Genomic DNA, 23,189 nt, shown 5'->3' with positions numbered 1-23,189 from the left:
TGCGACCCCATGGACACCAGGCTCCTCCATCCATGGGATTTTCTAGGCAAGAGTACTGGAGTGGGTTGCCATTTCCTTCTCCAATGGCAGAAAGTGAAGAGGAACTAAAAAGCCTCTTGATGAAAGTGAAAGAGGAGAGTCAAAAAGTTGACTTAAAGCTCAACATTCAGAAAACTAAGATCATGGCATTTGGTCCCATCACTTCATGGGAAATAGATGGGGAAACAGTGGAAACAGTGTCAGACTTTATTTTTGGGGGCTCCAAATCACTGCAGATGGTGACTGCAGCCATGAAATTAAAAGACGCTTACTCCTTGGAAGGAAAGTTATGACCAACCTAGATAGCATATTCAAAAGCAGAGACATTACTTTGCCAACAAAGGTCCATCTAGTCAAGGCTATGGTTTTTCCTGTGGTCATGTATGGATGTGAGAGTTGGACTGTGAAGAAAGCTGAGTGCCGAAGAATTGATGCTTTTGAACTGTGGTGTTGGAGAAGACTCTTGAGAGTCCCTTGGACTGCAAGGAGATCCAACCAGTCCATCCTAAAGGAGATCAATCCTGGGTGTTCATTGGAAGGACTGATGCTGAAGCTGAAACTCCAATACTTTGGCCACCTCATGCAAAGAGTTGACTCATTGGAAAAGACTCTGATGCTGGGAGGGATTGGGGGCAGGAGGGGAAGGGGACGACAGAGGATGAGATGGCTGGATGGCACCACCGACTCAATGCACATGAGTTTGGGTGAACTCCGAGAGTTGGTGATGGACAGGGAGGCCTGGCGTGCTGCAATTCATGGGGTCGCAGAGAGTTGGACACGACTGAGCGACTGAACTGAACTGAACTGAACTGAACTTTATGAAAATGACCTAAAATCATACTGAGTTTGATTTATCTTGGCATGTGTGGTTTCTCTGTGTGTGTATCATTGTCCTAATGGTGGCAAAATCCTATAGTTTTGAAAACTACAAATATAAAGAGCTATTTTGATGACTGTGTAATTTTAGAAGCAAATTATGGCATTGAACTACAGTCTGACTATGTTGTGTATATTTTCCATTACTATCCTATATTTTTATCTCAATTTTCACTTTACCTTTGGATATAGATTCTTCTTTTCATAGATTTTCATGCATTATGATTTAGAGACAAGGAAATTAGGAATGCATATAGTTTATAGGGTGTTAAGTGACAGACATGAGGATCTATTTCAGGAAATTAAAATGGCAACCTGGGCAGGAATTTGTTTTTCTATAAATTAGATTTATTAAGAAATACAAATTTTCTCATTCATACCAATTACATGATATTTGGAAACGCTAGAAAGTTGGTAGTTTAAAATTTCACACAATTGACTTAAAGATGTGGTTTGTTCACAGTGAAACTCTCCGGAATGCTAATCACAGGATTAAACATAAGACATACTACCTATTTTTAATCTGATGTTAGTAGCCCCTTCATTGTGAGGTTTAAGAACTGTTCAATTTTCTGTACAGTTTTTGATTGTTTTTTAATGTCTTTTTATTTTTGTTATTTCATTCTTTTTAAAATGTTGATGCTGTTTTCACAGGGAAAAAAAAGAGCGTAAACCAAAAATTATGTTGGGCAAATGTTAATGAAAATTGACTTAAGGGTGTAAAATCGAAGTGGAAACTTTTCAGCTGAGAAGTCTTGAGTTTTGTTTTATTATCATCAAAACTTCTCAGATTTTATGAGAGCGATTGAAATCAGGAGATGATCCCGAAGGAAGAATTGGGGGAAAAAAGTGACAATGGAATATTTCAGTTGCACAGCAACATCTTTTCTGTTTTGAAAATAAATCTTTGCAGGTGTGGTTCCAATCTTGCTTTCTTGCTCAAGGAAGAATGTTTATCATTTTCTGAATTTACCAGCAACTGGTTGTGCTGAGGGCTCATTTATTTCTTACAAAATGTCGCTAACTCACTCCTGTCCTCTTAAATTTAAAACAGCTGCTACCCACTGGCAGGATCTAAATCTTAACAGAGACAGAATTCCAGACTCTCTGGATGCCTGTATTACACTCTTGTTAATAACAATCTCTGTCCATCAAGGTGATGAGAGGACAGTGTGGGTTTATACACATATTTTTTCTGTTCATATGTAAAAAACTAAAGCTTTTATTCTGTTAACAAAAGACCCAGGATCTAATTGAAAAAACCCCTCTCATTATTGGTGTCATTTGAAGCACTACAATTTAGTTTTGCTTGAAGCCTCCTAACTTCCAAAGTTATTTCCTTTCTGTGCAGTTATATTTTTAATATTATCTGGGAGTTAGAGTAGCTTAGTTACTGAAAGTAGCAGGGGATCCAAACTCAGTGTTAAGAGGTGAGGCAAATTTGGGGAAAGAAACATATTCTTTAGTTTTCAATTGTTTAGAACCTTATTTTCAGATTCCATTTTCACATTGTAGAATTTACAATCTCAACATTTACTTGTAAAGAAGACAACAATTCCAACTTTTTCAATGACTGCCTTACTATTTAACATAAGGATTTTGACATAAGCTTTAAATACTGAATTTTTGAGTCAGAGATACAATACTTTTTTTTTTTTTACCCTGTTTTTACCTTACCAGAAAGAAATAATTTTGTTTTTCTTAGGTTTTCGTGCAGAACAACTGTTCAATTTCTATAAAGAGAGATTCATGTGTTTTGAAAAAGGCTAAAGATTTATTTTCATGCATAAGATAAATCCTTGAAAGAGACAGTAAAAATTCAAAATGTACTTCATGTTCTACCAGAGCAAAATCCAAATCCTTCTTCCCTACAGTGAATTCATGGTTTCCTGCAAGATAAGATCTCATCCTGTTAAGGACTTCATCTTTGAAGAAAAGAGAACATCGTCTCTCGAGGGAACTCCAGGATCATAATTCACAAAATCAAATATATTGATAAACATGGCTCTTACTTTAAAACAGTCATCCAAGTCTCTGGAACCTAGAGTCTAAACTATTGATGTTAAATTTAATATTATAATAATAACATAAAGCTGTTAAAGAGAACAAACAATTGTTTAATTATGTAAAAGTTTTCATTTTCATGAATAAAATTTAAATGCTCAGCAATCCTTAATTAATACATTTCCAATCCCTTTCTCAGTGACAAGAATTAACTTTGCAGTTTAATTCACCACTTTACCATGTGAAAAAGAAAGATAAAAAATAAGCCTCTTGGGAATGGGAAGAAAATTTCTAGTCTCTTACCAGCCAATCCAACTTTTAATGGGCACTCTCTGCCATCACCCCTTCTCCTGAAATTGCTGGCATTTCCACACTATTCCGCCCCATTGCTGTTTTACAAACATAAAACTAACTGTACAGATCTGAGGTTTGGATTTCATTTCACCTTTAAGTGTTTGCCTAGATTTGTTTTACCGATTCATGTGGTTGTCCAGAACATACACACACACACACACAAAGATTTTTAAAAAATAATAGACTCTGCTAAAGAAATATTCTAAATAGAAGGTGCCAAGAACCAAGTATAGCAAAAATTTTTTAATGTTTAATACTTTGCTTTTTACAGTGCCTGGGTTATCTTTGTATTTATTATTCATTCATTCACCAAAAATGTACTGAAAATCTAAAATCCACTGAAGATGGCATACAGACCCGGAATCTAGTCTTTGCCTAGAGGAACTCACAATTTAGTAGGAGGGTCAAAGTAAACAAGTAAGTTTCAAGATTAGATGGTAAATTTTCATGTCAAGGGTTGCATGGTGGTGTTGGGGAAACAATAAGACTTCTCAGAGGAGCTGACATCTGATCCAAGGCAGAACAGAAGGATAAGCAGAAGGTGGGATATTTATCCTTGGAAGAGAGATGACCACACCCAGAGAAGGAGTCTGGAGAGCTTGAGGACACAGATGCATGTTGTCCGAAGGTCCGAGTCAATGGTGACAGAGCAAACTGACAACAGAGAGATGGATTGCAGCCCAGCCTAGGAAAGCCTTTGTAGGCCAAATTAGAGTTAATACTTAAAAAAAAAAAAATTATTTTTTGGCTGCATCACGTGGCATGTGGATCTTCATTCCCCAACCACTGTGCCCCCTGCAGTGGAAGTGTGGCGTCTTAACCACTGCAGGGACTAAATAGTCTGGAGGCAAAGGATTTTAAGCAGAGGAATGACATAATCAGCTTTAAGATGATCAGAGATAGACTCCCTTAAGAAATAGTCACCCAAACCCTGATATTTGCATGCACCATTCAGATGGGGAGTAATTTGGGGAACTGAACCTGTAAGAGAGTGAAGCGGGGGAAGGATGGGAAGAGGCGGGTGTTGTGGAGCCAGGCAGATTCATCCTGGGCTGCAACTGACCCCATGCAGAGTTCGGGAGCTGAAATGGCCATTCAAGGTTATCACATCTTTTTGTTTTTAAATTTTTTTTGCCATGCCCCATGATACGTGGGGTCTCATTTCCCTGACCAGAGGTCAAACCTGCACCTTCTGCATTGGAAGCACAGAGTCTTAGTCCCACCAGGTGGCCAGACCTCCTTACTCACAATAAGAAGTCACGGGATGTGAGCTGTCCTCAAGGAGAAGTCTAGGCTTGAGCAAGGCTGATTCCTGCAGGTGAGGGCAATTCCTGGTGAGGGACACAGCTGGGAGCCATCCCCAACCCGCATATCTGGCAGCTGGATGAGTGTCTCCATCCTGAAGAGGGAGCTAAGTGATGTGTCACAGAATCCACTACAGGGTTTTTTGGTTCAGTTCAGTTCAGTTGCTCAGTCTTGTCCGACTCTTTATGACCCCATGGACTGCAGCACGCCAGGCTTCCCTGTCCATCACCAACTCCCGGAGTTTACCCAAATTCATGTCCATTGAGTCAGTGATGCCATCCAACCATTTCATCCTCTGTTGTCCCCTCCTCCTGCCTTCAATCTTTCCCAGCATCAGGGTCTTTTCAAATGAGTCAGCTCTTCGCATGAGGTGGCCAAAGGATTGGAGTTTCAGCTTCAATATCAGTCCTTCCAATGAACACTCAGGATTGATCTCCTTTAGGATGGACTGGTTGGATCTCCTTGCAGTCCACGGGACTCTCAAGAGTCTTCTCCAACACCACAGTTCAAAAGCATCAATTCTTTGGTGCTTAGCTTTCTTTATAGTCCAACTCTCACATCCATACTTGACTACTGGGAAAACCATAGCCTTGACTAGTAGGACCTTCGTTGGCAAAGTAATGTCTCTGCTTTTTAATATGCTGTCTATGGGCTTTTAAAAGTTGAAATATAGTTGATTTATAATGTTGTTTTAATTTCAGTCGTTACAGCAAAGTAATTCAGTTATATAAGTTAAGATTCTTTTCCCTTATAGGTTATTTCTACTTTTGCTTCATTGACTACACTAAAGCTTTTTTTTTTAATTTAATTTAATTTAATTTTTTAACTTTACAATATTGTATTGGTTTTGCCATATATCAATATGAATCCACCATAGGTATACATGTGTTCCCCATCCTGAACCCTCCTCCCTCCTCTAAAGCTTTTGACTGTGTGGATCACAACAAACTGGGGAAAATTCTTAAAGAGATGGGGATACCAGACCACTTTACCTGTCTCTTGAGAAACATGTATGCAGGTCAACAAGCAACAATAAAACTAGACATGGAACTAGACTGGTTCAAAATTGGGAAAGGAGTACATCAAGGCTGTATATTGTCACCCAACTTATTTAAATTATATGCGAGTACATCATGCAAAATGCTGATGAAGTACAAGCTGGAATCAAGATTGTGGGGAGAAATATCAGTAATCTCAGATATGCAGATGACACCACCCTTATGGCAGAAGGGGATTCCTTGGTAGCTCAGCTGGTAAAGAATCCTCCTGCAGTGCAGGAGTGCAGGAGACCCTGGGTTGGGAAGATCCACTGGAGAAAGGAACCGCTGTCCACTCCAGTATTCTGGCCTGGAGAATTCGTCCGTGGGGTCGCAAAGAGTCAGGCATGACTGAGCAACTTTCACTTTCACTTTATGGCAGAAAACTAAGAGGAATTAAAGAGTCTCTTGATGAAGGTGAAAGAGGAGAGTGAAAAATCTGGCTTAAATGCAGCATTCAAAAAACGATCATTGCATCTGGTCCCATCACTTCATGCAAATAGATGGGGAAACAATGGAAACAGTGACAGACTTTATATTGGGGTGGAGGGTTCCAAAATCACTGTAGATGGTGACTGCAGCCATGAAATTAAAAGGCACTTGCTCCTTGGAAGAAAAGCATTGACAAATTTAGACAGTGTATTAAAGAACAGAGACATTACTGTGCCAATGAAGGTCCATATAGTCAAAGTTGTGGTTTTCCCAGTAGTCACGTACAGGTGTGAGAGCTGGACAATAAAAAAGGCTGAGCGCCAAAGGGTTGATGCTTTCCCACTGTGCTGGAGAAGACTCTTTAAAGTCCCCTGGACAGCAAGGAGACCAAACCAGTCAGTCCTAAAGGAAATCAACCCTGAATATGCATTGGAAAGACTGACGCTGAAACTGAAGCTTCAATACTTTGGCCACCTGATGTGAAGAGCCAACTCATCAGAAAAGACCCTAATGCTGGGAAAGATTGAAGCAGGAGCAGAAGGGGACGACAGAAGGGGACGATGAGATGGTTGAGTGGCATCATTAACTCAATGGACATGAGTTTGAGCAAACTCTGGGAGTTGGTGATGGACAGGGAGGCCTGCGTGCTGCTGTCCCTGGGATCCCGAAGAATTGGACGTCACTGAGCAACTGAACAACAACAATAGGGTATTTCCTGCACATATTTCAAATTTTGTCACATCCATAATTTAGTCCCATGATACCCAATTCAGAAGAACTACCACATTTCTTCAATTTTTCTAAATTAAATCCAATCTGACTTAGCTTCTACCCTAGAGAGGCAGAAAATGCTACCATCAATCTACCTATCCATCTACTTTCCTCATTCCTATTTCCTTCCTTGGGTTGTACACAAACCACAAAACAATGCAGAAGCACCTCTCTAGACTTCAGTCCCATGTGGCTGCCACTCCTGGTCACCTCTGCCCATGGGTCTGTGCAATCCGTTCATAGATATAAAGCCTCATGCCTCTGGATCAAGTTTAACTCAAGTTTAATCCTGGGGTAAAATGGGGTTAGCTAGATGTTTCCAAATTGATTTGGAAACATCTAACTTCCTTGAACACACATACTCCTTGGGGCCCTGTGTATAGGTGAGCCACTGACGCAACCTACAACTCATGTGGATCCCTCCCCAAAAGCTCCCCTCCAGCCCCCCAACTTTCAGTCCCTCTTTCACCTTTGCAACTGTTCTTCAAGCATGGATCCTGGACCAGCTGCATCACCTGAGAAGTGCTTTACATTTTATTACTTATTTATTTTCATTTTTATTTGGCCTAATGGCATGCTGGTGATGGACAGGGAGGCCTGGCGTGCTGCAGTTCATGGGGTCGCAAAGAGTCGGACACGACTGAGCGACTGAACTGAACTGAACCAAATGGCATGGAGGATCTTAGTTCCCCTCAGCAGGGATTGAACCCTTGCCCCCTTCAGTAGAAGTGCAGAGTCTTAACCACTGGACAACCAGAGATATCTCTGCTTTATATTTTAATAATTTTATTTATTTACTTATTTTTGCCTGTGATGGATCTTTGTTGCTGGGTGGGCCTTTTCTCTAGTTATGTCAATCGGGGGCTACTCTTCTTTGCAGTGTGCTGGCTTCTCTTGTCATGGAGCATGGGCTCTAGGGTGCACAGACTTCAGTAGTTGCGGCAAGTGGGTTCAATAGTTGTAGTTTCAGGCTCTGGAGTACATGCTCAATAGCTGTGGTCCACAGGCTTAGTTGCTCTGTGGCATGTAGGATCTTCCCAGATCAGAGATCAAACCTGTGTCTCCTGCATTGGCAGGTGGATACTTTACCACTAGACCACTCAGGGAAGCCCCCCTGCTTTACATTTTAAAGTTTACACAGCTTTCATATGTCATCAGGATGGAGAATCACTGTCCTAGATTTAAGAACAATGATGATAATAGACATGTTGGGAATGCATGTACCATGAATGCATTTTAAAGTATTTCAATGATTGAAGTCTATTACAAGTAGGTTTTAATTGTATTGAGAAATTATCGGTCTAGTTGCTTAATTAGCTGAGAAAATCTTCTTGGGAAAAGTGATCTTTATGGAGTATAACTGCTGTATATTCTGAATTTTCTTCCTGCCAACTGGCAGGGGGGTGGAGGAGGGGTCCTGTAGCCTGGCTGCCATTTTGGATAGTAACTTTGGGAATGTAGGTTAAGTATGACTGAGCAACAAAATATGAAGAGCCTGAATCCCTGTCACCAGCATGGGTGAACTGGTCCCACTGGACTACCTATGTCCAGACATTTTTACACCTTAAGAGATTATCTTCAGGCTTGTTTAAGCCTGTTATCTCGGGGGTTTTATCTTGCAACCATACCTAATCCTGACTAATGTCAATGGCAGTACTTACCATATGACTAGACAAGAGAACCTCTCCCAAATAATAGACTAATTAAATACCCACATTCTATACAGCCTCAGAGCTCACTTTTAAGTATAATTTAAAGGTGACAAGACTACCATTTGTGGTATAGAACAAAATGTGAACGTGATAATTAACAGGATAATTAATTTTCCTTTTCCCATGTTGCTACCTGAGAACAGAGGCCAAGGGAAGGAAAGAAACTTCAGTGACTCTCTGCTGGGTAAGCCAGTGCATTCTGTGACTGCAGTCAAGACCACAGTCACATACACCCGGCCATAGTGTGCACCTAGGCTTCTATTTTGCACTTCAGTTTTTCTGAAGTATTTTTTGTTGTTGTTGTTTAAATACCAAAAAGCCATATCTTATTGGAAAAATCTCTAATGAACAAAAAGTTTATTCTCTAGAAGACACATACAGACATGGTGAAAAAAATATAGCTATTGAAAATTATTAATTCACTTAGAGCATTACTGGATTTCTGAGCAAAGCTGCTTATTTTGCAGGTTTTATGGTCTTTCTTAACTCCAGGAGATAGTGAGGGACAGGGAGGTCTGGCATGCTACAGTCCATGGGGGTCACAAAAAGTCAGACATGACTTAGCAACTGAACAACAACAACAGTATCTTTCTTAAGCTAAAGACTTAAATGATCAAGCCCTTCACTTTGAAGATCTTCGTAAGCTCAAGTGTCTTCAGGGGCATGTGGTAGATTAAATAGCACCCAAGTGAGGAGATGAGAAAACAGGAACCATCTCTGTGTCTTTGAACTGGGTTGACTGGGGGACTAACATCATCAGGGCCTTTGATTTTTTGGAAGAAGTCAAAATATTTGTTTTTATTTTTCTTTTTAAATTTTCTAATAATAAAGATTTTAAGTAATTTATTTTAATTGGCTGTGCTGGGTCTTAGTTATGGCGTGTGGTATCTTTGATCTTCCTTGTGGCAGGTGGGCTCTTTCTTGAGTTGCAGTATATGGGGTCTAGTTCTCTGACCCAAAGATCGAACCCTGGATCCCCTGCATTGGGAGTGCAGAGTCTCAGCCACTGGACCACCAGGGAAGTCCCAAGACTTGCTTTTTAAATTTTATCTTCTGATATCAATTCAAAAATTTAAAAATATTTAAATCGAACCAAATGGAACACCTCAGTGAGCTGAGTCCTATCTCAGTCTTTAAGCCTAGATGTAATTGGATCTGAGTTTGTGAAATCAGATTTTAAAATTTATTTTAATTTGGCCTTATTATATTGCTTTAGCTGATTACAAATTGCCTGAACCCAACATTACAGTGTTGTGTTAGCTTCTGCTATACAGCAAAGTGAATCAGCCACACATATACATGTACCCTCCCTTCCTTGGATTTCTCCAGAAAGGTATTTAAGGCTGAAATTGGGAGTCGGATAACTTTAAGCTTGTGACCTGGGGCAAGTACTCAACCTCACTTTTACCCTCTTCTTTAAACAAGTAAAAACAGTACCTAGATTGAAGAGTTTTTGTGAAGAGTAAATAAAAATTTCACATAGAATGCTGACCAGTGATTTAGATCTAAGTGCCAAAAAGGCTGGCAGTTATTAGCAGAGGCAATCAATGATAGAACTTGAACTTGAAGAGAGACTAGATCTTTTCTAATAGATGGGCTTCCCACCTGGCACAGTGGTAAAGAATCTGCCTGCCACTGCAAGAGACACAGGAGACTTGGGTTCAATCCCTTGGTCAGGAAGATCCCCTGGAGAAGGAAATGGTAACCCACGCCAGTCTTCTTGCCTGGAAAATTCCATGGACAGAAGAGCAAACGTATTTTGTATTGGAACATTTTTACTGCATTTGGTATGTACTTCTTGATCATTTCCATTCCATCAAAGGACAGATGATGTTTATGCCTATAGGTGTATCTAGAATCTCATTAAAAAAGAATTTCAATTTTGGGATGATATACATAAACATTTTATAAGCATGTAATTAAAGAAATTAACAACTGAAAGTTTTCTTAAATTGTTTTTTAACAAGGAAAAAACAAATATTGCTATTTTTTCAATGTGTAGAATTTTAGATTTTTTTCTCATATTTAGAATTTTGAAAAGTGCTAATTTTTCTATAACTCTGCTCCACAGAACAAAAACCTTCTTATCTACAAACTTTATAAATTTCTTTCATCTTATGATAGTGATCATTAACATTTGTGTGTGTTAGTCCCTTAGTTGTCTCTGACTCTTGACGACCACATGAACTACAGCCGGCCATGCTCCTCTGTCCATGGAATTCTCCAGGCAAGAATACTGGAGTGTGTTGTCATTTCCTTCTCCAGGGGATCTTCCTGACCCAGGGATCGAACCTGGGTCCCTGCTCCTGCATTGCAGGCAGAGTCTCTACTGTCTGAGCTACCAGGGAAGCCCAATTAAAACTTTGTATGATATAGTAAGGTAAACCATACAAATAATATCCAAGTCAGAAACTTTTCTAAACTTTAATTACTTAAGTGTATTTTCCCTGAATAATACGTTTATTTTTAACCAGCCCAGATGTCAAGAGTTAAAGGCTAACAGTCCCTGTCATCTTCATCACTCTTTCCTATAAAAATACTACAGTATTTTCAATGAGAGTGTAAACAAACCATTGTTTCAGGTTTTATTTACACTCGAGCTGTCTGGCAAAATTCCATGCTTGATCTAGCTATTTGTCGTGATTCCAAGTTTTAAAAAGTGATCCTTTCTCTCTTCAGTACTTCCTCCTTGGCGTCTACTTCCAAGACCTCCTTTCCCCAGTCTTTATTTCTCCCCAAGACGTAGTTGTTTGAGTTACTTTTTAGGATAAAGTGTTATTTTCTTTCCTGACTGTAAGACTAATAGAAAAATCCTATAAGCCAGAAATAAATGTTTAACATATTGCTGTCGGTTCTTCGAGCTTTCAGTTTTCCTTTGACTAAGCCATCTTTTAACCAGAAAAGAGCATAAAATAGGAGCAGAGACCACGGCTGGAGCAGGAAAATGTCACCAGGTGAGGAGGAGGTGGAAAGTTTACACGAGCGAAGACGCATAAATATTTTGTTTATACAGATCATCGTCTGCTAAAGCTAATATAGTGGAACCGGTGCAAAAGTTGGAAATCTAGTAGGAAGAGGAAAGACTAAAAACTCAAGGAAAACGTTACAACAGCCGCCAGGACAGGGTGGGGTCGCGGGGCGCCGGTCCTGCCTCCAGTAGTAGCCGGAAGGGCGGACCCCCAGGGGGCGGGGCCAGGTGGAGGGGGTGGTCCGATTGGGGAGGAGTATACTGGGGGGGGGCGGGGCCGACTGCTTGGGGCGGAGTCGGGGCGGGGCGGCATAGGAGCAAGGGCTGGTGGGAGACCTGAGCGCTCCCGGCGAAGGGGACCGCAGCACCTGATGGACAGCAAATGGCTGCTTCCGCACGTGGAGAACTTTTAACGAACACGTGAGGGAAGAAAGGCAAAGTCTGTGGAAAATTTACCTCACAACTCTGGCGTCCAGCCCTAGCCCCTTAGCGACACCCTGTTTGCTGTGGGTCTTTGCCCACTCCCATTGTTGCCTCGCCCCCGGCCCCACGGCTAGAGCACAGCTCTCTCGAGCAGCCCCCGCCCTCGGCGACCTGGTTTGGGAAGCCCTCCAGGAGGCAGCCACGCGGGCCGTCTGCGCCTGCTCCGCGCCCGGGGCCCCGCGGCGGGGCGGGGCCGTTGAGGAAGGGGCGTGTCTCCCGTCGGCGCGCGGGGGGCGGTGCCCGCGGCCTGACCTGCCCAGGCGCCGGGTCCTCTGACGTCACCTCGCCGTGACGCGAACGCGGTAGGAAAACTGTAAGTTTCTGAGGATTCCTGAAGCTGCTTGGGCCTCCGGGGCTCCCCAGCTGTTCGCACCCCGGGAGTCGGTGGTGGCCTTGGGTTCCGCCCCTGGGGCGGTCCGGGGAGCCGCCGAACGCGGTGACGGGACAGGTACCCGCCCGGGGCGGGAGCGCGCTCTCCGTGGCGGGCGGGGCGGCAGTGCGAGCAGGCGAGGCCGCGCCCGGGGAGACTCGCACGGTCTCCCTTGGGACCGCAGTAGAGGCCAGAGAACGGGGAGTCCAAGGGAAGAGCCTCTTTTCATTCTTCCTCCTAGAGAGGACTGAATTCGATCTGTCTTGGAGTTTGACATGTTGAGTCAGCGGTGCAGGGTTCCTGCAGAGACCCCCGCATATCTGGGCTTCCTTTGGGGTCCCAGCAGCTTCAAGATAGGTGAGGGCGAGCTGCAGGGCTGGCCACTTGCTGCCTCAGTTTCCTTTTTGTGTAAAATGGAGGCATAGCGGCCTCTAACCTCCCTAATGGACATCTCCCAGGGCCGGGAGCATTGTGAGAGGTAACCTTGCCAGGAGAAAACTTAAGACAGTCGGTTATTCTGAGAATGTGGTGACCAGAGGCCTTGTAGGTAGGGAATGTTTTCAAAATTTTGCCTTCTTTCCTTCTGCCCATCTAGTCACGGACAACACTTGAACCGGACCACAGATCTGAACTCTTGTCTCTGAGCTTGGTGGACAGGAGTCAAGACATCACTGGTATCAGTATCACAATGTTCTCAGCAATTAAAACGCCCCCTTGTCTGGTGTTGTAGAGAAAACTGAGCGTCCTGGAATGAGCACAGTATACTCAACAGACACACTGTGTTTTAGGGGTTGTTCTGTCAGTTTGGAATTTCACCTCATCATATGTTACTGTTTGACTTTCTTGGCTTGCCAGAGGTTGGTGCATTTTTGATGAGTTAGTGCTATACTATGAAACTTCTCAAATTCAGGAGCAAGTGTTTGTTAAGAACTTTGAAAGGAAGAATATTGGGTGCCCCTAGGGTGTATTTATTCAGGAAATTGAATACAAACATTTCTGTAAATTTAGCTCAGGGGCCCAATACCCATCCATCCTAGTTTGAAGAGCCTTAGAAAGCGAGGATTCTGATTTTTGTTTCTGATAGTTACTAGCTTTGTGTCCAAAGAGAAGTCACCCAAGCTGGGAACTTTTTCTCCCCAAAATGGGAGGTGATAGTATATGTACTGTTTGTTTTTTGAGGATCAGATGTGATCATGAAAATGAAAGGCTGGCTAAGTATTGTTATTAAGAAACTCCGGCTGGTCCTCTAACCTGGTTAGGAGATGTGTACTTTCAAAGTCAGGTTCTGAGTCAGAACTACACATAGAGCAGCAAATAACATGAAGTTGCCAACCTGGTGGAGCTCATGGTCCAGGAGGGTATCAGACATCAAAGAATAAGTACATAATGTTATTTCAGATGGTGGTAAGTGCAGTGAAGTCAAGGAAGATAAGAACAACAGTGGGAGTACAGGGCGGGTTGTTTGACATGTTGTCCATCAGGGAATACATTTCAGAGGAAGAACCTGAGGTAATAAATTTTTAGGCAGGCATAATCGTAGCCGTAAACCCTAATCTAGAGCTAACTATGTGAGGCATTCTTCTAAACACTAAATTAGATTTTTACAACCTGAGATGTGTATTCATATCTCCATTTTTTGTTATAGAGGAGGATACCAGTGCACAGAAATGTTACACATGTGCTCATGGCTTCCCAGGTGACTCAGTGATAAAGAACCCACCTGCCAATGCAGGAGACGTGGGTTCTATGCTTGGGTTGGAAAGATCCCTTAGAGTAGGAAATGGAAACCCACTTCAGTATTCTTGCCTGGAAAATTCCATGGGGGGCTGCAGTCTATGGGGTCGCAAAGAGTCGGACACAGCTGAACGACTGAGCATACATGCTTGCAGACAGAGCTAAAATGTGATAGGAACAGTATTTGAATGTGGGTAACTCGACCTCAGAGTTCAGACTTCAGAGGATTGTATGGTACTGTCTTGGCGACAGCAGTGGTCTGAGCTGGAAGCAAGCCTGAGGTGTCCAAGGCGTGGCAAGGGGAGAGTGTTTAGAACAAGGCAAGGAAGGGAGAAGGTGGTGGTAAGTGATACTGGAGGGCCAGCAGCTAGGGGGACCCTTGTGGGTTAAAGGGGCAGGGGTGTGTGAAGACGCTACTCTGAATGTGATGGGAAACTACAGGGAGCCTTGCATCAAGGGGATAGCATCTAATTGCAGTTTTCTTGGAGGGAGAATTAGCAGTAGGGTTGTGGAATGGGGAGTTTTGAAAGCGGGGAGATGGAGTCTCTTACTGTTGCCTGGGGAGAGATGGCAGGGGTTTGGGCTAGGGGAGATAGTTGGTGAGATGATGGTATATGGTCAAAGTCATAGTATACTTTTGATGCTAGAAGTTGGAGTGTGAGAAGAAGGAGAAGTAATGATTTCTCTGGTTTTAGGCTGAAACAGCTGGAGGGACAGTGGTGCTATTTCCTGAGAAGGGAGGAAGGGGTTTGGGAGGACAACCATGAATTCTGTTTTGGACAAGTTATAGATGCTCCATAGACATAGTAACAGGCTTCCCAGGTGGCACTCGTGGTAAAGAACCCGCCTGCCAGTGCAGGAAATGTAAGAAATGTGGATTTGATTTCCTGGGTTGGGAGGATCTCCTGGAGGATGGGATGGCAACCCACTCCAGTATTCTTGCCTGGAGAATCCCATGGACAGAGGAGCCTGGAGGGCTACAGTCCAGAGTGTTGCAAAGAGTTGGACACAACTGAAGTGACATAGCATGCGCATGCATGCAGACATAGTAACAGCAGTCCCAGTGCTGGTAATAGCAGTAATCTCCATGTCAGTGTGAACTGTGTGTTTGGCTGGTTTTAAGCACTTTTACACATGTGAATACATGTAATTCTTATGACAGTTTTGTGTGTGGAGGAGCCACTAAAGAAGCCTGCCATCTCCTAGCTTGGGAGTGATGGAGCTGGGATTCAGACTCAGGCAATCTTGTTTCAGAATCCGTGCAATTCATCCCTGTAACTCCCACTAGATTGACACATTGAACAGGCTCTTGGATGTAGGAATATGGAACTCAGAGGAATGGTCAGGGCTGAAGACACACATTTGTATTTCTGAAAAGAAAGCCTGCTTTTGTTCCTCATTGTCTTGATTCAACATCACAGTAATTCAACATCACATTAATCCAAAGCTATGCCCCAACCATTAATGCCAAAGAAGCTGAAGTTGAATGATTTTGATTCTGTGAAGGTCTACAAGACCTTCTAGAACTAACACCAAAAAAAGATGTCCTTTTCATCATAGGGGGTTGGGAGGCAAAAGTAGGAAGTTAAGAGGTATCTGTAGAGGAGAGGGTGTGGAGAAAAGGGAACCCTCTTACACTGTTGGTGGGAATGCAAACTAGTACAGCCACTATGGAGAACAATGTAGAGATTCCTTAAAAAACTGGAAATAGAACTGCCATACGACCCAGCAAGCCCACTGCTGGGCATACACACCAAGGAAACCAGAATTGAAAGAGACACATGTACCCCAATGTTCATCGCAGCACTGTTTACAATAGCCAGGACATGGAAGCAACCTAGATGTACATCAGCAGACGAATGGATAAGAAAGCTATGGTACATATACACAATGGAGTATTACTCAGCCATTAAAAAGAATGCATTTGAATCAGTTCTAATGAGGTGGATGAAACTGGAGCCTATTATACAGAGTGAAGTAAGCCAGAAAGAAAAAAACACCAGTACAGTATACTAACGCATATATATATGGAATTTAGAAAGGTGGTAACGATAACGCCACATGCAAGACGGCAAAAGGACACAGATGTATAGAACAATCTTTTGGATTCTGTGGGAGAGGGCGAGGGGGATATAATTTGGGAGAATGGCATTGAAACATGTATATTATCATACGTGAAAAGGATTGCCAGTCCAGGTTCAATGCATGAGACAGGGTCCTTGGGGCTGGTGCACTGGGATGACCCAAAGGGATGGGATGGGGAGGGAGGTGGGAGGGGGTTCAAGATGGGGAACACATGTACACCCATGGCATATCCATGTCAGTGTATAGCAAAATCACTATAATATTGTAAAGTAATTAGCCTCCAATTAAATAAATTTATATTAAGAAAATGCAAAAGTAAAAAATAAAGTTTTTACTCTCTGTGGTGGGCAGAACTCTAAAAAAAAAAGAGAGAGTTACCTGAAGAAACAGGCAAGTTTGGCCTTGGAGTAAAATGAAGCAGGGCAAAGGCTAACAGAGTTTTGCCAAGAGAATGCACTGGTCATAGCACGAGACAGCTCTTCCAACAACATGAGACAGCTCTACACATGGACATCACCAGATGGTCAATACTGAAGTCAGATTGATTATATTCTTTGCAGCCGAAGATGGAGAAGCTCTATACAGTTAGCAAAAACAAGCCCCGGACATGACTGTGGCTCAGATCATGAACTCATTACAAAATTCAGGCTTAAGTTGAAGAAAGTAGGGAAAACCACTAGACCACTCAGGTATGACCTAAATCAAATCCCTTGTGATCATACAGTGGAGGTGATGAATAGATTCAAGGGATTAGATCTGGTAGACAGAATGCCTGAAGAACCGTGGACATAGGTTTATAACATTGTACAGGAGGCAGTGACCAAAACTATCCCCAAGAAAAAGAAATGCAAGAAGGCAAAGCAGTTATCTTAGGAGGCCTTAGAAATAGCTGAGAAAAGAGAAACGAAAGGCAAAGGAGAAAGAGAAAGATACACCAACTGAATGCAGAGTACCATAGGATAGCAAGGAGAGATATGAAAGCCTTCTTACAGTGAACAATGCAAAGAAACAGAGGAAAACAATAGAATGGGAGAGACTAGTGATCTCTTGAAGAAAATTGAAGATACCAAAGGACAGGGAAGCCTGGCATGCTGCAGTCCATGGGGTCGCAAAGAGTCAGACACAACTGAGTGACTGAACAATAACCACCACCACCAAGGGAGATGGGCACTGTAAAAGACAGAAACAGTAAGGAGCTAACAGAAGCAAAAGAGATTAAGAAGAGGTAAGAATACACAGAGGACCCTGATGCAGCCCTCAGATTATATGAAAAACCTCACCTCTGGAGGATCCCAGGTGACCATCAAGGACCCTACCCCACAAGGTTACTATAGTCAGATGGCATCAAGATCCTTCTGAGGGCCAAAGTTTGTATGTGGGCAGATGCTGTTGTCAAAAACCGATTATGCTTTCTGGCAAATCACTCACCGTATATAAATCCGTATATGTAAATCCCATGTTAATTTATTAAATTTCAGTTGGAAAGGAGGCATTGTGTATGATGAAATATATGTAGGGAGTCAGGCTGTCCAGTGTGCAAACTCCAAGGCAGTTGGTGTAATTGGATTCAGAGACTAGATGAGGCATAGAATACTACTTGTGTGTGTGCAATTGCATAAATATTAAATTATGTTTTTGAAGTCCATTTTCATTCCTGGAGCTCAGATTTCATTTGCTATTGCTGTATACTTTATATACCCAAGGACATCGCCTCAGGGTTGTAAGCTCTTTAAGGAGATTTTATGCTTATATCCATGTATTATATAGAAAAATAAAAATTGAGTTTACTTAAAAAGAATACACAGAGGAACTATAAAAAAGGGTCTTAATGACCTGGATGACCACGATGGTGTGATCACTCACCTAGAGCCAAACGTCCTGGAGTGTGAAGTCAAGTGGGCCTTAGGAAGCCTTTCTACAAACAAAGCTAGTGGAGGTGATGAAATTCCAGCTGAGCTATTTCAAATCCTAAAATGATGATGCTATTAAAGTGCTGTGCTCAATATATGAGCAAATTTGTAAAACTCAGTAGAGGCCACAGGACTGGAAAAGGTCAGTTTTCATTCCAGTCCCAAAGAAGGGCAATGACAAAGAACATTCAGACTACTGTACAGTTGTGCTCACATGCTAGCAAGGTAATATTCCAAATCCTTCAAGCCGGGCTTCAGTAGCTTGTGAACTAAGAAATCCCAGATGTGCGAGCTGGATTTAGAAGAAACAGAGGAACCAGAGATGAAGTTACCAACATCTGTCCGATCATAGAAAAAGCAGGGGAATTCCAGAAAAACAACTACTTCTGCTTCATTGACTATGCTAAAGCCTTTGACTGTGTGGATCACAACAAACAGAAAAATTCTCAGAGATGGAAATACCAGACCACCTTACCTGTCTTCCAAGAAACCTGTATGCAGGTCAAGAAGCAGCAGATAGGACTGGATTTGGAACAATGGACTGGTTCAAAATTGGGAAAGGAGTACATCAAGACTGTATGTTGTCACCCTGTTTATTTAGCTTATATGCAGAGTACATCATGAGAAATGCCAGATTGGATGAATCACATGCTGGAATCAAGATTGCCAGGAGAAATATCAACAACCTCAAATAACCAGATGATACAGAGGATGAGATGGTTGGATGGCATCACTGACTTAATGGACATGAGTTTGAGTAAACTCTGGGAGTTGGTGATGGACAGGGAGGCCTGGTGTGCTTTGGTCCACGGGGTTGCAAAGAGTTGGACACAACTGAGTGACTGAACTGAACTGAACCAATCTAATGGCAGAAAGTGAAGAGGAACTAAATAGCCTCTAGATGAGGGTGAAAGAGGAGAGTGAAAAACCCAGCTTAAAACTCAACATTCAAAAAACTGAGGTCATGGCATCCAGTCCCATCATTTCATGGCAAATAGATAGGGGAAAAGTGGAAACAGTAACAGACTTTATTTTCTTGGGCTCCAAAATCACTGTGGATGGTGACTGCAGCCTTGGAATCATAAAAGACACTTGTACATTGAAAGAAAAGCTATGACAAATCTAGACAGTATTAAAAAGCATAGACATCACTTTCATGACAAAGATCCATAAAGGCAAAGCTATGGTTTTTCCTGTAGTCTTGTATGAATGTGAGAGTTGGCCCATAAAGAAGGCTGAGTGCTGAAGAATTGATGCTTTCCAACTGTGGTGCTGGAGAAGACTCTTGAGAGTCTCTTGGACAGCAAGGAGATCAAACCAGTCAATCCTAAAGGAAATCAACCCAGAATATTCATTGAAAGGGCTGATGCTGATGCTGAATCTCTAGTACTTTGGCCATCTGATGCAAAAAGCCAACTCACTGAAAAAGACCCTGATGCTGGGAAAAAAAGATTAAAGGCAGGAGGAGAAGAGGTGACAGAGGATGAGATTGTTAGATGGTGTCACTCATTGTACAGGAGTTTGAGCAAACTCTGGGAGATAGTGAAGGATAGGGAAACCTGGTGTTCATGGCATCTCAAAGAGCTGGACAGGACTTAGGGACTGAAAAACAACAAGAAGCCTTGAATGGCAAGAGGAGAAAGGAACACAGGCTAACTGGCCTTTCATTACTTGTTTCTGTTCAGGCAGCCCCTGTCCCATACTCCCTTTCTGTGAGGTTCCAGAGGGTGAGGTCTGTATTTCTTCTTCTCCATCTCTAGTCCCTGCCATGGAGTAGATATTAGGGATGACTTTATATGCAGAACATTGGCTAGGTGTGAGGAGTTCAGAAATGAATAAAACATAGCTCTCCTCTGGAGGAGCAGAGTGTGCAGAAGGACCTGTGGGAATACAACTAGAGGCTAAATGCAGAAACGCATGCCGATGAGTTCATCCTGGAACATGCGTGAGGGGTGGGGCGGGAAGGGGTCAGAGGAGAGAAGGAATGCCTCAGCAATCGCAGGATCAATTCGAGGCTCCCCAGGAGTCTGTTTCAAGAAAAGAATGACTCGAAACCTAAGCCTAGTATACTATATTTGCATTAGTTTTATTTGGCAACTGTGTAATTATTGCCAAATGAAATACAATTTGATATTTGAATATCATGGTGGAGTGATGAGTTTTTCCAGTTCTATTACCTCAGTGTTGACAGGGCTCACTAGTGAAATAAAGGAGTTGGCCTGAAATGTTGCAGTTTGCATAACAGGACCACGGAGGGGTTGTGTGAAGTATTTAGGCAGGTTTCCACTGATTTCAGTGAATTGTGCCAAAGTTCCACACATTGTAGTAAGTTTGAGTTTCTCTGCTGATCCTCTTTAACATTGAGTTAGATTTTTTTGTCTGAGAAAGAGGATCTGGTGATATTTGTCGTGAGCAGAACTATAGATTACATCTCTTATATGTGGAACAATGTGGAAACGTAGGAATTTGAACAATACACACAAAAATAGGTATCGTATTTCCATGAGTCTCTTTCAGGGCCTACTATAATCTACACACATTTATCACATTGTATTACTTCCTAATATGCATATTTCAAATTCAAACCATGAAAGATTATATAAATTTATACCATTGTAGATTTCATGATTAATTTCCGAGCTTTTCTGCTACAACATATACAATTATATTTTGTTTAGCTTTTTTAGCTTTCAGCAGCAGAATTGATCTGAATAACAAAGTCCACCAGAACTCTAAACAGGAACCCACCACAAGTTTAAAAGTAAAAGATGTGCTGTCTCGTGTTGCAGCTCACTGAATTTTAACTCTGCTACTGCAGTATCTCTAAATTTAGTGGAGTTGATGTGATTATTATTATTTTTTTAAACCACAATTGCAGTTAGCTTCCTTAAGAACATTAGACATGGTATAAAGTAGAATTGTGTCTATTGATGGCCTATTGATGGCTCATGCTTTGTCATTTTTTAAGTTCAGGCTCTGGGAGAGCAGGCTGTTGGGTGCATGCTAAGTTGCTTCAGTTGTATCCAACTCTTTGTGAGCCCATGGACTGTAACTCTCCAGGTTCCTCTGCATGAGATTCTCCAGGCAAGAATACTGGAGTGGATTGCCATGCCCTCGTCCAAGTGATCTTCCTGACCCAGGGATCAAACCTGCATGTCTTACATCTCCTGCATTGGCAGCCAGGTTCTTTACCACTAGTACCACCTGGGCAGCCCTGGAGAGCAGGCTGACGGTTATTTGTATCAGGTAGCTCCCAGCAGAGGGGGAGTGGTGGTCAGCTATTGTATTTGATGACAACAGAAGTCATTCTCACACTGACCAGGTGAAATATAGCATCCTAGGTAACTTACTGTGATTCCTTTTAAAATTTATATTTACCTAGGCAAAATTAACGGGCTTCCCTGGTGGTTCAGATGGTAAAAAATCTGCAATGCGTGAGACCCAGGTTCGATCCCTGGGTCGGGAAGACCCCCTGGAGAAGGCAATGGCTACCCACCCTAGCATTCTTGCCTGGAGAAGTCCATGGATAGAGGAGTCTTTTGGGGCACAGTCTGTGGAGTCGCAAAGAGTCAGACATGACTGAGCGACCAACACTTTCACTACTATGTTAAGAGTACCAGTGTAAGTAGATGGAAATTATTTCTTGTAGAAAACCATGTGTCTCACCCAGTGATGGTGTATACTAGGCATTTAATATAATTCTTAAAATTCTGCTTCTTGTGGTTTCTTTTTGCATTTTACCATCAACATATATGTATTAAACATCTATAGTAATTAGCTGAATACTAATTTGTGTATTTTTACTTAATATTTTAAATGTTTGACTACATTTAATAATTTATGTAGATAAGTAGCACTTAATTTTGTTTCATTTCATATTTGGTTGCTTAGAAATCAAAATCTTGAGGCATGATTTTTTTTCCCATATAATCACTAATGAATAATAATTAGTAAGTCTGGTAGAGACTAAGCTTTGGTGATTGGTTAACTAAGTTGTTACCCCAGAAGAACTCCCAAGAAGGAAATTCTTAGAGAGAATTAAGCAAAAAAACAGCATGTTGATGGAAGAGAATTAAACCATAACTCCCTCCTGTACCTATAATTCTATAGACAGCATTCTTTTACTGAGCTCTTATACTGCAAAACTGTTAGCTCCCAACTGCATTCTAATGTATCAGTCTCAGAATGTGGTCCACTGGAGAAGGGAATGGCAAACCACTTCAGTATTCTTGCCTAGAGAACCCCATGAACAGTATGAAAAGGCAAAAAGGTAGGACACTGAAAGATGAACTCCCCAGGTTGGTTGGTGCCCTATATGCTACTGGAGACAGGGGAGAAATAACTCCAGAAAGAATGAAGGGATGGAGCTAAAGCAAAAACAACACCCAGTTGTGTATGTGACTGCTGATAGAGGCAAGGTCCAATGCTTTAAAGAGCAATATTGCATAGGAACCTGGAATGTTAGGTCCATGAATCAAGGCAAATTGGAAGTGGTCAAACAGGAGATGGCAAGAGTGAATGTCAACATTCTAGGAATCAGTGAACTAAAATGGACTGGAATAGGTGAATTTCACTCAGATGACCATTACATCTACTACTGAGGGCAGGAATCCCTTAGGAAAAATGGAGTAGCCATCATGGCCAACAAAAGAGTCTGAAATGCAGTACTTGGATGCAGTCTCAAAAACGACAGAATGATTTCTGTTCATTTCCAAGGCAAACCATTCAATATCTTGGTAATTCAAGTCTATGCCCCGACCAGTAACGTTGAAGAAGCTGAAGTTGAATGGTTCTATGAAGACCTACAAGACCTTTTAGAACTAACACCCAAAAAAGATGTCCTTTTCATTATAGAGGACTGGAATGCAAAAGTAGGAAGTCAAGAAACACCTTGGAGTAACAGGCAAATTTGGCCTTGGAGTACAGAATGAAGCAGGGCAAAGGCTAATAGAGTTTTGCCAAGAGAATGCACTGATAATAGCAAACACCCTCTTCCTACAACACAAGCGAGGACTCTGCACATGGACATCACCAAATGGCCAACACCGAAATCAGATTGGTTATATTCTTTGCACCCAAAGATGGACAAGCACTATACAGTCAGCAGAA

General features: G+C 42.1%; 1 protein-coding gene across 14 annotated transcripts in view; it reads left to right on the top strand.

The window, feature by feature from the left end:
* The first annotated feature begins 11,879 nt into the window (after positions 1-11,879).
* The window catches only part of ZNF438 (zinc finger protein 438), a 198,962-nt gene continuing 187,652 nt past the window's right edge, over positions 11,880-23,189 (top strand). For 4 of the 14 annotated variants that reach the window (XM_070381861.1, XM_070381856.1, XM_070381857.1 and 1 more), the window contains exons 1-2: positions 11,881-12,294; positions 12,947-13,025. The gene's annotated coding sequence lies outside the window, so the exon portion shown is untranslated. Of the gene's footprint in view, positions 12,430-12,946; positions 13,026-23,189 lie in introns of all 14 variants that reach the window. The other 10 variants (XM_070381848.1, XM_070381851.1, XM_070381850.1 and 7 more) reach the window with 7 other exon arrangements.

The sequence above is a fragment of the Bos mutus genome, chromosome 13 (genome assembly GCF_027580195.1).
Source record: "Bos mutus isolate GX-2022 chromosome 13, NWIPB_WYAK_1.1, whole genome shotgun sequence".
Lineage (NCBI taxonomy): Eukaryota > Metazoa > Chordata > Mammalia > Artiodactyla > Bovidae > Bos > Bos mutus.
The sequence above is the reverse complement of the archived record's forward strand: the minus strand, read 5'-3'. Positions and strand labels throughout refer to the sequence as shown.